The sequence below is a fragment of the Nylanderia fulva genome, unplaced genomic scaffold (assembly GCF_048542155.1).
Source record: "Nylanderia fulva isolate GAGA-0341 unplaced genomic scaffold, ASM4854215v1 Scaffold1569, whole genome shotgun sequence".
NCBI lineage: Eukaryota > Metazoa > Arthropoda > Insecta > Hymenoptera > Formicidae > Nylanderia > Nylanderia fulva.
The window spans coordinates 5779-11033 of record NW_028189805.1 but is presented as its reverse complement, the minus strand read 5'-3'; the positions used below and the strand labels follow the sequence as shown (position 1 = coordinate 11033).

General features: G+C 35.9%; 1 pseudogene; it reads left to right on the top strand.

Moving 5' to 3' along the window:
* The first annotated feature begins 4 nt into the window (after positions 1-4).
* On the top strand, positions 5-4940 carry LOC146723985 (uncharacterized; annotated as a pseudogene).
* The last annotated feature ends 315 nt before the right edge of the window (positions 4941-5255 follow it).

Below are 5255 nucleotides of genomic sequence, written 5' to 3'. Positions count from 1 at the left end.
TCTCACGGCGGGACAAAAACAAGTCTTGGAACCCAGAGACGCATTATGAGAACGAAACGAGTCAAGCCAGCCTCACTTGCGTCAGCTAAGATAACCAGCGGCATCTGTCCGGACATGTGCCAGAAAAGGAGCGTTTATGCGCGAGTCGCAGAGGCAAATCGCGCCATACGAGCAGCTAGAAGGTAACGAAAAACAAAAAAAATCACGCAAATGCCTTTAAAACAGTATTCTAGATCCTCCGGGGACCAGGAGGAGCCGATGCCCATGAATTGAGGCCGGTGAGGTCGTTGAAAAATGACCATGAGCTACCTGCTGCACGAGATAATGGATCTCTGCGAGCAAGAGGCACGAATCTGGCAGAGTGGTATCATTTTCTCTGGGACAGGACGAGGGGGATCAGGAAAGGATACACTCAGCAGGAGCTATGCTGCGCGGAAAGCGTGGAATTGATAGAGCAGTGCGCCAGATTTTCACATAGTATGTTCGGAGAGGAACTCTGCGCAGGGACGCGTCGTGTTCGATAAGAAAATCAATTCGGAGAAAATCTAACGAAATGTCTGCGGGACCTTGAAATACAGTATCAAGACTTAAGATTGAAGGGCATCATCTGCGAGAATGAGTCAGAATTTAGAGCGTATATGTTTTGCTAAATCTGAACAACGGAAATTTTTCTGTAACGACCTGCAACAGTTGCCAAAATCGGTGCAAAATTTCGCCAGAATTCAATTGCCATAAAAACCCCTATTCGCGCTGGACTCGAAAAATTTTACAAATTCTTTCAACTTGTGCGAGAGACGACTATTGAACGCTTGTATCTGTTAAGATACTTCAATCAAGTTGACTGAAAGCCCTCTCGATAATGGTGAAGGCGTATTGCAGAAGCACTTTGACAGCCTTTCCGTTGTACGAATTAATGGTTTCCCTTGGCTTTGAGAACGAGAACGAGGCTAAATATTTCTGCGAAAAGTAGGACTAAATTTATCCAACGATGAATTGTATGTTCTCTTAAATCGCCGGAACTTTAGCATGCCCGCAACAAGTATACAACAGGAGTAGAGGGCCCACCATCTGATAGAATCCCAAGAGAATTTTGAAAATTCACTATTGGACAGTGCATCGCTGGGGAAAAATGCCAGAGAAGACTTACAAAAAACACAAACCACATGACAAACTTCGAAAAACATGGTTATTGTTGCCTGAATCCATTAATATTGTAGATCAAAATACGATGTTCTTTCTACGAAGCATCTGGACGAATTCGGAGTGGAGAAGAAGATGAAGAAGGGCGCCATCGATCCGGGACAAAAACCAGAAAGCTGTAAAGGATATTCGTTCTACACAAATTAAAAAAACAGTCCGCTAATACAAAAAATTTACAACGTCAAATGTACCTAGACTTATATCAGTTCTAAAACCGATCCCGCCGAATGTCTTCCAATTTTAAAATACATCCATGGGGCTTAAACCAAAAAAACAAGTATATTCGAATGCAAGCCTCAACTTTCCACAGCAGACAAAATAGCTTCCAATAAGCAACCTAAAAATAAGAATGCAATGACTGGTGAAGACAGTAAGACTGAAGTTTTGGCAGCAATAATATTTTCAGTAATAACGCGTTTCCCCATACAATCCCATCACATTTTCTAAGCAGGAAACTTTACGAAAACGTAGAGACTCTGCTGTAGCTACAAATGGGAAATGTCTTCTCGGAAACAAGACCGGAAAATATTTTAAAATATGGCCCCTTTCCCCACACGGTTTTCCCCCAGCAGTTACCTTTCCACCCCGTTTTCCGCACAGCATTCGGTAAATATAAACGATGGAAACGAAATAATGAAAAATCCAATTCTCCTAAAAAGGGAAAAACGGGGTCGAGAAGAAGAAGAAATATACAAAAGAAATTAGAGGCCGAGAAAGCGAAGCTGGAGCACGCGAGGAAGATGCAATGGATCGAGGAGCAGTCAAGGAGATTTACAACAGCCTGTACGAGGAAACCGGGCGTATGAGTTTGCTCTATCATCGCAAAAGAGGATGTCCCGGAGATAAAAAATGTACGAAATATTGAGCGAAAAAATTCTGTCCGACATGACCGACGAAGTTCTCCGCGAGATATGCAGCGCAGAATTAATTGCGGAAATTGATCGGCAGCGGAAGTTAGAAGCTGTGGCGTCAAGAATAAAAATCGAGTGGTGATTAAAAGCCTTGATGCTTGAAGCTGTACGTGGGCGAGGAAGAGACGACAGAGGGAGGCGCTAGAAGGGTACGCCGGTTTGGTTTCAGAGACATACCGTGAAAGAGAACGCAAGGATGTTGTATTCCAAGGAGCAGGAGGTGGCGATACGAAACATGCGGGAGAAGGGAACGTCGATTGAAGGATTTGAAGGGTAGGGAGACCCTCGCGCCTGTCGAAGTTATTGCGTACGTTGGTATTAAGGAGAATCTGCGACTGCTAGACATCAATCTCTTGGCTGATCTGTTCTGGAAATTGGTGATTCCTGGCCGGATTTGGCCAACAGAACGATCCTGTGGCATTTAAGAAAGTGATGAACGAGTATCTGTACTCTGAGGACTTTACGATGGATCCTATTTTGAAAACTTATCGATCGAATCCCTCGAAACTCTACACGTTTGCTAAGGCACCACGAGGGTTTTCAGCGAGGATAATTTAGTCGGGGCAGACCGCGCTTTGTTTATTGCTGATGCTACGGAAAGACTATAAGTTGTCGCCAAACGTTTAACGAAGATTGTATTGTCGAGGGATAAACTGATGCCTATGCCCCCTCGCCTGTATAATTTTGGGTCGTGGGAATTTGAGACTTCAGAATGAGAATATTGTTTCGGTTTTGGAGTCCTTTTTGGGAATCTGGTTACATATTGGAATATACGATTATGTACAAGGAAGATTTTCTGCAAAAGTTATTTTAAATTTGATACAGAGTGCAGTTTTATGGTTGACAATGAAAAAATCACCGTCAATTCCACTGGAAATGGATTATTTGTGGAATGTATACAACATTTGTTTGTCAGAAGAACTGTGGCTAAGGTAATATCCTCCTTTACAATTCTTTTATTATACAGAGTATTTTATAGAAAATTTCTGAAACCTAATGAGCTGTCATTTTTTTTTAAAGCATGCAATTATTGGGGAAAACAAAAATTGTGTTGAAAAAAGGAAAGTCTACAGTTTAATGGATATAAATAAAATTTATATACTAGGGTTTTTTTTATTGATAAAAAGTAATGGAAGAAATGCTAATAATCACATATGTAAGCTAATGATAAATATTTTCGAAGTGCACACCATTTGAATTTGTACAAAATTCGTTTTTTTACGAAAAAATCGTAAAAACTTTTTTAATATGTCATTTTTAATGTTATTGACGATCCTTTTAATAGCTGCTATTAAATCTGGCGCTATTGAAAATATTTTTCATTAGCTTATGTGATTATTAGCATTTTTCATGCTTTTTATCAATAAAATAACTGGTATACAACATTTTTATTTAATCCATTAAAAATTGCAGACTTTCCTCTTTCCAATATAATTTTTGTTTCTCAATAACTGCATGCATTAAAAATGACAGTGATTAGTTTCAGCAATTTCTATAGGAGAGACATCCCGTATTTCAATATTGTATTATACAGGATATCCTTATATAATTTTTTAAATTTAATATAGTTAAAGTATTTAATTGAGGCTTGGTATTAGTCGCATTTATGTTAGATTGTGACGTCAGAAGGGGAGAAAATACATGCTGAAAATTTGGGGTGTATCTTTTTTAGATAAAAAGATATTTGATGAAACGTACTTTATTTTAGTACACTTTTAAAATATTCCAAAAACTATTTTTCCCTTGATAGTCAACCCAATAACCGTAAAATTGTGAACATTACACTGATTTTACAGCAGTTGATTGATTATAAAGTTTCGGAATATTTTAAAAGTGTGTAAAGTTGAAGTTGTCTTTCATCAAAATATATTTTTATCTAAAGTAGCATGTAATTTTTCAACTGTATTTTTTACTTCTATTTTAGCTTCTAGCGTCACAATTTTTTAAAAAGGTTACGGTAACCAAGGAGCCTTAATTCAAATCTTAATGCAAAAATAATTTAATTAATATAAGTAAATATTAATTAATTGTTACTTTAATTAATACAATCGAATTTAATTTAGTAATTTAAATAAGTTGGATATTTGATTAATATTATTAATTAATAAAATGGTCGAATATTGTGAAACTATGGCTGTAACGAAAAAAATTTTTAAATTAATCTTTAAATAAAATTTGAAAAAAAAACGAAATATTAATACTTAATAAGGCCAATAAAGAGCAAAATTATTATGGCTATTAGTCTGTAACTCGTTATTAAAAAAACTGCAGTTTTTATCTAATACCCATAATAGCACTAATATCCCATATTTTTGCTCTTTATTAGCTTTATTAAGTATTAATATTTCGTTACTATAAAAAAAAAAGTGAAATTTAATTTATTTAATTAATTTGAAAATTAAATTAAAATTTTTAGTTAATATTAAAAAATATTGATGTTTTTCTTCTCAAACCTCTGAATATTTTGTCATTACAGTCACAGTTTGAGCAATTTTTGGTTATATTAAAATTAACTAATTATTTTTTATTATTTATTATTCATTATTATTTACAGGATTTTGGGTGATGCTATGTTCAATAAAAATTGTCAAATGCATTAAAAATCCTAATTTTGTAATTGATTTAACATGAACCCGTAAAATCATTTGATGGGACATTATTTTAGACCCCGAATCTATGCTGTATCCAATTTCGCACCCGAATTTAAAAGATTCCCTTAAAATACCAGTACAATGCCACGCAGTTATGACCCTTTCGACGAATCGTGGAAACAAGATGAATACAGGCAAACATGGAGACTATAAGATGTTTTGTGCTCCCCATCTGGAAGTGAGTGTAATCTAGTGTTAGAAAATTAAATATTTCCAAAACACCACACAAAACACACATACTAAAAAACTTTGAAAATCACACATTTTAAAATAACCAGAAAAGAAGGGGGAAAAAGACTCGACGATTGGGCAAACGCCCTGTATGATAGGTCAGATGGAAATTTGGAAACCATTACAGAAGGGGTGAAAAAACAAAGGCTCGATCATAGAGGAAAACACTCTGTTTTCTAAAAAATAAAAAACCTTTTGAAAAAAGGCAAAAATTTGGAGAAACTTTTTTGGAAAGGAAAAACGGAAGAATGGCCTTTGTTTA